Here is an 11,226-nt window from a genome sequence, read left to right on the forward strand (position 1 = left end):
GCAGAAACTGTCATTGGCCAGACAATCTCTGTTGAGCAAAGAAATGTAATCAATTGCCATCAGATTTTGATAAAAATGACAGAAAACAGGAACAAAGGCACTGCATTAGACTTTGTGTAAAGCTTGGAGATTCCTAAGTGAAAACAATCCATAAGATCTAACGGGCATTCAGGGGCAAAGTAGAAGGCTTCACACAAATAAAGAAGTGGTGTACATCTGCTTTAAGGATGGCTGCATATCAATGGAGACTGAAACATTTTCTGGTAGGCCCTCAACAAACAAGAAATGAGATTGTTATTGGCCAAGTGAGGGCCCTAGTGATGCAGAATTGTCAAATGTTAATCAGAGAACTTGCATATACAGCAACCATCAGCATTAGCTCTATTCATTATATCTTGACTGATGATTTGGGCCAAGTTAGTACCAAAGATAAATACCAAGCATAAGCAACTCTGTTTGGAGATTACAAATAAAATTTCAGGGACTGTGAACAGTGATCCCAATTAACTCAGCACAATCAACACTAGCAATGAGATCTTGGTTTGTAGGTCTGACCCTGAAACCAAGTTGTAGCCATCACAATCAAAGCATCCATCATCCCTGAGGCAGAAAAGCAAAATAGCTGTAAAGTAATATCAAAATCATGCTGACTATCTTCTTTGACTTGAGCAGTGTGGTTTGTCACAAGTATACTCCACAGAGTATAGCCATCCCCAAGGAATACTACCAAGAGGTTACATCTTCCCTTCATGAGGCAGTAAGATTCAAAAAGCCTGACCTATAGGCATTGACAGCTCCATCAGGACAATGCCCCTGCCCATTCTTCATATATTATATGAAATTTCCTGGCTAAACACAACACACCTGTGCTTCATCAGGCTCCCTAATCCATTGAAATGGCACGGCCCCGGGTGCCAGCCCTGGAGGGGTGACAAAAATCGGTCTAAAAGGACATATGATTGATTAGGGCCCACCATGCAAAAATTGGGGTAGCAAAGTAGCAATGCTACTTGGCAGTTTTCGAATTTGTTGGCAGATTTTGTCTGAAAATACCATTTTTATATACAAGCATTTTAGCATAATGTTTGAAAGCACACCCGATGACTTGCACATTGATCAAATGAGTGGATTAATTCGTTACATGTACAGAACAAGAAATTTGAAGTAAAGGAGTCATTTTTAGGCTATTATCAGCTTACAGGAAAAAGAGCCATGGACATTACACAGGATATTTTAAATGCAATTGAAGAAGATGGTCTGGATATAGCAATTTGCCAAAGGCAGCGCTATAACAACACACCAACAATGGCTGGAGTACAAGCTAGGATTTGTGAGCTTAATCCTAAAGCATTGTTTGTACCTTGTACCAACCATTCACTAAATCTTTGCAGAGTGCACTTTTTTGCTACAGTTCCTTTCTGCGTGACGTTCTTTGGCATTTTGGAAAGGTTGTAAGTTTTTTTCTCATGCTCAACACACAGATGGAATGTCCTCTTGGCAAATGTTAAAGTTATGGTCAAACAACGTGCAGAAACCAGGTGGAGTGCTCACTATGAAGCTGTTAAACTAGTGTTTAAATGCTTTAAGAAGATTGTTGATACCATTGAGAAACTTTGTGACTCTTCAGAAACTCTTGACACTAGAGGTGCAGCTCAAACTTTGTTGACTTTGACGTGAGATTTTTCATTTTTGTGCTTTTTATGTTTATGGAATAGTGTTGGCAACCACACGCAAAATACTTGCAAGTTGTTGGAGCAAGTTTCGAAAAGTGCCTTATCAAAATGAGGAGTTTAAAGGCCTTTTTGAATGATAATAGAGATGGACTTGTGGAAAAGGCAATGGAATTTGCAATAGCCAAACAAGGAAATCATAGGCAGCGCAATAGCGCTGCCTAAGTAAAGAACAATGTTGGCACAATGTATTATTTTTTTTTCATGGTTTTAGACAAGGGCACTTCATATCAAAGGAGTTGTCATAGAAACTTTGAAAAAGGGCTCATTTGATTGGAAATTGGAATGGCTTGTGCCCTTTTTAACAGTCAAAAGTGATTGGAAGGCAACTAACACCCCTTCCACACCCACCATTTCCCCAAAAACATCCAATCGAAATTTTGAGATAACCATTTTGTTCAGTGTAGTTGATTTCCAGATAGAAAATATATTTTTGGGGACGACACTCCTCCAAACCCTCAGGGCAAGGGTTTTAAGTTATTCCCTGGGGACATATCAGAACAATGTTGGCATAATGTATTATTTTTTTTCCTTTAGACCAGGGCACTTTGTATCAAGGAAGCTGTTGTAGAAACTTCAAAAAGGGTTCATTCAATTGGAAATCAGAGTGGCTTGTGGCCTTTTTAATAGTCAAAAGTGATTGGAAGGCAACTAACACCCCTTCAACGCCCACCATTTCCTGAAACACATCCAATCAAAATTTTGAGATAGCCATTTTGTTCAGCATAGTTGATTTCAAGATAGAAATTATATTTTTGAGGAGGACACTTCCCCACAGCCCTTAGGGCAAGGGCTGTAAGTTGTGCCCTGGGGGCATATAAGGTTTTTATGGAAAGCGTTGTTGTGAAAACTTCAAAAAGGTTCATTCAATTGGAAATTCAAAGGGCTAGTGCCCTTTTTAATAGTCGAAAGTGATTGGGGGGCAACTAACACCCCTCTCACGCACACCTTTTCCCCTAACACATCCAATCAAAATTTTGAGATAGCCATTTTATACAACATAGTTTTAACTTCTGGAAATTATGTCTTTGAGTAGGACACCCCCCACAGCCCTCAGGGCAAGGGTTTTAAGTTATGCCCTGGTGGCATATAATGTTTTTCATAGAATGTGTTGTCATAGAAACTTCAAAAAGGGCTCATTTGATTGGAAATTGAAATGGCTAGTGCCCTTTTTAATAGTCAAAAGTGATTCGAAGGCAACTAACACCCCTTCCACGCCCACCATTTCCCCAAACACATCCAAACAAAATTTTGAGATAGCCATTTTATTCCACGCAGTTTAAAGTTCAGAAAATTATACCTTTGAGCAGAGCACTCCCCCCAAAGTCTTGAGGGCAAGGGTTATAAGTTATGCCCTAAGGGCATATAAGGTTTTTATTGAAATCTTTGTTGTAGAAACTTGAAAAAGGGTTCATTTGATTGAAAATTCAAAGGGCTAGTGCTCTTTTTAATAGTCAAAAGTGGTTTGAGGGCAACTAACCCCCCTCTCATGCCCACCTTTTCCCCAAACACATCCAATCAAAATTTTTAGATAGCCATTTTATTCAACGTAGTTGAAAGTTTTAGAAATTAGGTCTTAATGGATGACAACCCCTCCCCCCCAGCCCTTAGGGCAAGGGTTGTCAGTTATGCCCTGGGGACACATAAGGTTTTTTATAGAAAGCAATGTTGTAGAAACTTCAAAAAGGGTTCATTCAATTTGAAATTGAAAGGGCTAGTGCCCTTTTTATAGCCCCCCTCTAGGATGATAGCCCCCCTCAGAGCCCTCAGTGCAAGGGTTGTAAGTTATGCCCTGGGGGCATATAAGGTTTATGTAGAAAGTTGTTGTAGAAATTTCAAAAAGGCTCATTTGATTGGAAATTGAAATTACCCTTTTTAATAATCGAAAGTGAGTGGAGAGTAATTAACCCCCCTCTCACGCCCACCAGTTTCACAAAAATAATCACCCACATTTAAGACAGATTGAGTTTCTTAAACGTAGCTTAAAGTTCTGGAAAGTATTTATCTGAGAACGACAAACTCCAAAAAACTCCAAGGGCAAGAATTTTAAGTTATGCCCTGGGAGCATGTAATGCTTTTAGAGATAGAGTTGTTGTAAAAACTTCAAAATGGCCTCATTCAATTGGAAATTGAGAGGGCCCTTTTTAATAGTCGAAAGTGATTGGAGGGTAACTAACCCCCCTCTCACACACACCATTCCACCAAACACATCCAATCAAAATTTTCAGATAGCCATTTTGTTCAACGTAGTAGAAAGTTCTAGAAATTAGGTTTTTGAGGATGACACCTCTCCCCAGCCCTCAGGGCAAGGGTTGTAAGTTATGCCCTGGGAGCATATAAGGTTTTTATTGAAAGAGTTTTTGCAGAAACTTCAAAAGGGCTCATTTGATTGGAAATTGAAAGGGTTAGTGCACATTTTTTAATAGTTGAAAGTGATTGGAGAGCTACTAACACCCCTCACATGCCCACCATTTCCCCAAACACATCCAATCCAAAATTTTGAGATAGAGATTTTGTTTAAAGTAGTTTAAAGTTTTGGAAATTAGGTCTTAGATGATGACAACCACCCTAACAGCCCTTAGGGTAAGGGTTGTAATTTATCCCCTGGGGGCATATAAGGTTCTTTTAGAAAGCATTGTTGTAGAAACTCAAACAGGGCTCATTTGATTGGAAATCAAAAGGCCTAGTACTCTTTTTAATAGTCGAAAGTGATTGGAAGGCTTGACATTTTTATAGTAAAGATCAATGTGGGTATAATGTATTATTATTATTTTTTTGTTGTTGTTTAGACCAAGGCACATTGTATTGAAGGAGTTGTTGTAGGAACTTCGAAAAGGGCTCATTTGATTGAAAATAGAAAGGGCTCATGCCCTTTTTAAGAGTCGAAAGTGATTGTAAAGCAACTAGTCCCCCTACCACGCCCACCCCCCCATTTTCCCATTATGTTTAAAAACTAAATGTTGCCTTAAGATTAAATCAAAATGCACTGTGTTAACACTAATTCCTAATAAGGCATCTCAGCAGTATCCCAAGAACAGCTGAGGGTATTATGTTCAAACTTTTAGGGCTACTTCTGCTCTTAAAATTTAACCAAATCAAAATAGTGTAAGTGTATCCAAGCTATCAAAGAAAGTAAACAGATTTTTTTGTGAATGGTATCAAGTTTTCCATTTCAGGTCAGAGGAGGTATGAAACTAAATTAAACACTATCATGTGTCCAGATTTTTAAAAGGGTATATGTTGTTAAAAATTGCTGAAAATTTTTCTCCAGCATACAAATAGCAGACCAAACTATAAACTCTTTAAAAAAACGATAAGATTTAAAGTATTATTTTCTTTTTCCTTGAAAAGACTATGTAAATATCAAACGAACATAAATTAATTAAAAAAAACTTTTTTCTCAAAATAAGTTTTTCAAAGACAAATAAAGAACTCCTATGTTCTGGCCCAAGGCCAGAACATAATTTGCACTTTACTGAAAAAAATACAAATGAATGTGCATTGTCAGTTTAATATACATATACTGATTTTTAGTAATCAAAATGTTAATATTATTTGATTTATTAAAGTTATAGAAGTAAAAACATTTATATTTTTTTCAGTAAATTGCAAATTATGTTCTGGCCTTGGGAAGGCATAGGGGTTTTGAACCCAACTTATGTTAATTTCTGCTCGTTTTGAGTTTGACTAGGTTGTTTAATGTAATTTCAGTTTGTTTTGGGCTTCATTTATTTATTGATGCTGATTTGTGGTAGTTTCACACTTGGTAGATTATTTGATTTTATTTTTGGTTTAATAAAGTTCTTTAGTTTTCTTTGAAAAACTTATTTTGTGGAAAGTTCTTCTAATTAATATTAGAAGAAAGAAACTGATGCCCAGAGAAAAAGCTGCAGACAAGCCTCTAACTTTGGAAGAAGAACTAAAAATATCAATGTTAAAGTGTGGTTGCCAACACATTTCAACAAGAAATTGACATGTGTTGCCAAGCCATGGAAGGAATATCACTTTGGTTTGCTATCTTTGGGACCAGGAACTTGCTATAGAGTTCAGAAACTGAAGTGCTAAAATTAGTGGGCTGTTTAATTGAGAAATATGAAGAAATATCTTCAGGAAACATGTCAAATGGAATCCCACATCTGAGGAGGTTTTTACAAGCAGCAAACATTCCTGAAGAAGTGGCTCTGAAGTGGAGTTCTTTGAGACTACTGCAGTTTATAGTTGAATATGAGCTTCCAAACTCTATTCCTAATCTAACTTTAGCATTAAGGTTTTACCTGACATTATGTGTCTCTGTTGCTTCTTGCAAGAGGAGTTTTTCTAAACTCAAGCTTATTAAATGTTATTTCATATCTACTATGAGCCAAGCTTGAACATCAACGCTTAGCCATGCTATCTGTTGAAAACAGTGTAGCAAAAAAGATACATTTTGATGAGGCTATTTCTAAGTTTGCGGAAAACTAAGTTAGAAAGAAGAGGTTCTGAATGAAAACATGGGTTTTAAATACAGTACATTTTGTTAAATTTGTGCAAATATATATATATATATATATATATATATATATATATATATATATATATATATATATATATATATATATATATATATATATATATATATATATATATATATATATATATATATATATATATATATATATATATATATATATATATATATATATATATATATATATATATATATATACATATATATATATATATATATATATATATATATATATATATATACACATCATTCAATCTCCCACCTGGGTGTTAGAAGTCAGAATACAAACAGAAAATGGATAGGCCTATAGTAAAATACAAAAGCTAGAGCTATTCTTGTATTTCCTCTTAAAACATTTATAATAAAAGCCCCTGTCCATTTTAGCCTTACTTAATGTAAGCCACAAATTAAAATGGTGTTGTTTGATAATGTAATAATAATGTTAATATGTATAAAAATGTTGTATTTTGGTTAAATTTATGGAAGTTATTTACATTAAAATGTTTACATACAAAAGTTATACAGCATGCAATTTACTTTTCATTTCACTCCTTAATTTAAACACTTGAAATAGCTTTTTTTTTTAATTGTATGTTTCCACCATAAACACATATGACTCAGCAATGTTTAAATGTTTGTAGGAGGGGGGACAAGTTGAAATTCCGCCCTGGGTGTCACAAGACCTTGCTATGTTACTGATTATAAAAAAATGAATCTAGTGATAGGCTCACTAATTTTATTTTCTTAAGATACTTCCTTCTGTAGAGTTGCTAATCTAGAATTTTGGTTTATTCATTCTGGGTTTCTGCCCTGTACAAGAATTTACACACATTTGTTGATTATTAGCCTGTATTTGAATTAGCCAAGGATAATATCATTATATATTTTTTGTCAAGCTCACTTTTGTGTGCACTTTTGGATTAAAATACTCTCATTTTAATCCAAGTAAAACAAAACTGTTCTACTCTTTATCCTTTACCTGGTGGCATTCTTATAGCTTTGGATCTATTCCTTAGGCCTATGGTTTTATTCATCTAATATCAGATATGTTAGGTTCATGAGATTTCAGTGGCTTTACTGGGAAAAAGAGAAGGTGGATGATTAAAAATCTGGTAAAATTCTAGTTTAGCTACTTTTTGCTATCTTGGAAAGGGGTTAGGTTAGGAAAATGAAACTTTCAATGATGAATCCAGGGCCCAAAACATACTCTGGGAAGGTATTGCCAAGCTTCTCTGTTAACCTTCTACTGATTTCTAAGTTTTGGAAATTTGCCTACTTGACTGGTCTATGACTATTGAAATTTTATCAAAACAATATTTTACCTTAATTTTTAATTATCAGTTTCTTTTTCTCTGGTTTTAATTCTGAAAATATAATTCCTCTTACTTGAGTAAAATTATAAGTCATATCAATGGAACTTTTTCTAAATTTAAGGAATGTATTTGCAGTAGGCCTTATAATTTAGCTAGGATGAAATTGAAAACGTCATTTGATGCCTTTTTTATGCTCTTTCATAATTCAAGAATTGCTTCTGGGGATAATTGCATCCTCAGCCCTTAAATGGGCCCCAAAGGTATTTTATATGAATTATGACAGAGCATAAAAAAGCATCAAATAATGTTTTCATTTTCATTCTAGCTAAATTATATGGCTCACTGTAAATTGACCATGAAATTTACCCACCCCCCTCCTAATGTGTAAATATATACCCTGAATTGTTGACTGCAAAGTTTCAAATCTATTCCTATCTTCCAGATGTACATCACCAGGGGTTTTGTTACAAACTCTTTCCTGAAAGGGGTCATCTCATCCGTCACCAAAAAAGGAAAAGATCCAAACAAATGCAAATCTTATAGACCCATAACCATCTTGAGCAAAGTCATTTAAAATGTGATCTTCTCTGAGCTTGATACTGGACACTTTCTGGACAATCAGCTTGGATTCCAGAAAGGTCTTGGGTGCCCAGAGGCTCACTGCCTTCTGGCTAATGTACTTATGGACTCAGAAAGAAAAAAGTTGCCTCTGTATATGGGCACTATTGATATATCAAAAGCATTTGATAGCATCAATCACATGCAAGCAATGAATGCTCTACTGCACAATGGAGTAATTTGAATCATAGCAAGGCTGTACCCAGGATTTTTTTTTGGTGGGAGTTTTACTTAAAGATTTTGTTGGGGGGGGTGGGGTACACAAAAAAAAACTCAAAAAACACATGCAAAATTTGTTTATATCCATTTTTTTATGTTTTTACAAGTCAAATAAACATTTTTTGTGGGGGGGGGGGGAGGGTCATACCCCCTAGCCCCCCTCTGGGTATGGCCTTGAAGCATAGTGAGTACTCTGAAATTTTGGTATGAAAATTCCAATGTGTTGGCCAAGTGGAAAGGTACAACTTGGATCCTGTAAAAATCAGAAGAGGTGTGAGGCAAGGCAACATTCTTAGTCCTCTTATTTTCAGACATACCATCTCTAAGATTCTGGACCGTATCTCGGCCTCTCTCGTATTGAATTGCACTGACTTATCTTACTTGGCTTACACTGACGACGTCCTTCTGCTCAGTAGATCCAAAGTAGACTTACAAGAGAACTTGAATAAACTCCTAAGTAACTTTCTATCTATTGGGCCGTCTATCAATATTGATAAGTGTGAATTTTTGTCCTTTAATGCACTGCAAAGTGATTCTGTCACTCTTGGAAATCATGTTGTCCCTATGGTATCAGAGCTGAAATATCTTGGTATTATGATTGCAGAAACAATCATTAAAACTAGACAAACAATTGTTAAGCAAACAACTAAAGCCATTAAATATGCTTATGCATCTGTAGTTCCAAATTATGGATGCTACTCCAGAAAATCTCTTGCCTTGATTTATTGTTCAGTGTGCTCACCACACATAACCTACCTTGCTGGTGCATCCCAAATGCTGCCAGTGAGAGACATTGAAAATGTCAAAAATTGCTACTATAAATTTGGAAAATTTTTACTGTAAATACCAAAGTGTTATAGGAATTCCACCTATGGTCTAGAATTAAGTGTTATAGGACCAAACAATGGTCTAGAATTCAAAATAATTCAGTGCTAAAAGTTAAATTGGATAGACAATGTTTCTCACCTGCATTTAATTGAGTGTCGTGAATTACAATGAGTGTTGTACCTTTATCTTTTTGAAGCTGGTTTCTTTTTCTTTTCTTTTTTCCTTTTGTAGTGCTGTGCTATAATCTATTTTTGTAGATGGTGGGTGAATAAATGTTATTATTATTATAAGTATTTTTGGAATATATTATTCTTGAACTACCTATTTACAAACTAGTGATGTTTTTAACCACTTTTCAATAACTTAGCTAGTGTTGATACCTTCTTTGTGTGGCTACAAAAATGAAATACCTTTGGGCAGGGGCATCCTGAAGCTCATTTATTGGGGGGGGGGGGGGCAATCTTTGTAAATTTTACCAAATTGCTCCCTGATTTATGCTGAATTTTCTGCAGAAATCAAGAATTTTGGCCAATTTTTTGCCTTTGGTGAAAATTTTACCAAATGCCAAAAAAGTTGGGGGGTGGTGCACCCCTCCCCACCCCCCTCTTAGGGTGCCCTTGCCCTTGGGGCTCCTTTAAGAGCTCAAGATGCAATTAGACCCTGAAGCAATTATTGAATTATGAAAGAGCATAAAAAAGGCATAAACTGACATTTTTACTTTCATCTTATCTAAATTAGCCTATAAGGCCCACAGCAAATTTAGCCTACTAGGCTATATTTGCAGATCTATGGAACTTCATAAATTGTTATTAAGCAGAGTTGTGAAGCTGGAAAGTTTTCTTGTACGCCTTACTTCATTTAAGCAGGAGATAACCAATATCCTATTTGGCAAGGTTTCACTTTTATAACACAATGAATTTAAAAGGTCACCAAAAGTTCAGTGCTCTCTAGAGGGAGAAGAGGTAGGTACTTCAAAAATAGGTACTTCAGGTAGGCTACCTATTCAGGTAACCTACTTCAGGACATACTTTAGTATGTAGACTCATCCCTGAAAGTTTCACTTTCCTAGCCTAGCCCCTTTCCAAGAGAGAAAAAAGTAGCTGAAATAGGGTTTTACCGAATATCTTCCAAGGCAAATTGATGCATTCAAGAAATTATCTGGTAAAATTCTACTTTAGCTACTTTTGACTATCTTGGAAAAGGGTTAGGTTAAGAAAATGAAACTTTCAGGGATGGTTCTACAGGCTAAAGTATGTCCCAGGAAGATATTTTGAAGTACCCACCTCCACTCCTTCTCCCTCTAGAGGGTCCTGACCCTTGATGACCTTTAAAATATGGGAGCTATAGAAGTGAAACCTTGCAAAATAGATCTTCTGCTTAAATGAAGTACAACAAAATTTTTTTCAGCTTCACAACTTTGCTCAATCCCAATTTATATGGTTTTAAAGATATGCAAATACATTTCCTAAATTTTTGAAATAAACTATTTATATGGCTTAAAATTCTGCTCAAATAACTGAAATTGCATTTTCAGAGCTGAAGCCAGAGAAAAAGAAACTGATAACTGAAAATTAATGTAAAATGTTGTTTTGTCAAAATTTCAATGGGTATAGACCTGTCATGTAGCAAAATTTCAGGACCCTCTAGAGGGAGAAGGAGTGGAGGTAGGTACTTCAAAATACCTTCCCGGGACATACTTTAGCCTGTAGACCAATCCCTGAAAGTTTCATTTTTCTAACCTAACCCCATTCCAAGATAGCCAAAAGTAGCTAAAGTAGAATTTTACCAATTCTCCACCTAGGCTACCCAGTCTCAGTGACCTTACAATATAGCTTAGCAAAAATCTTCCCTTAATAGGGTTTTATCATAGATGGTTAGAACTCATTTAGGTGACCATCTGTATGTATTATTATTACCTTATATAAGGTAGCTTATGGTATATATGACGATAATTGATTAACCGTCCTCTCTTGAGTCTCTTGTCTGGTGAAAAGAGAGTATTAAAAGGCAA

The 11,226-nt window shown here is 35.6% G+C and overlaps 1 protein-coding gene across 1 annotated transcript in view; it reads right to left on the reverse strand.

The window, feature by feature from the left end:
- The window catches only part of LOC148956667 (histone deacetylase 4-like), a 221,896-nt gene extending 210,670 nt beyond the window's left edge, over positions 1 to 11,226 (reverse strand). The window contains 1 exon segment of the mRNA XM_089086609.1: positions 11,132 to 11,226. The gene's annotated coding sequence lies outside the window, so the exon portion shown is untranslated.

The sequence above is a fragment of the Artemia sp. Qi Xiang Cuo genome, chromosome 1 (genome assembly GCF_049724085.1).
Source record: "Artemia sp. Qi Xiang Cuo chromosome 1, ASM4972408v1, whole genome shotgun sequence".
NCBI lineage: Eukaryota > Metazoa > Arthropoda > Branchiopoda > Anostraca > Artemiidae > Artemia > Artemia sp. Qi Xiang Cuo.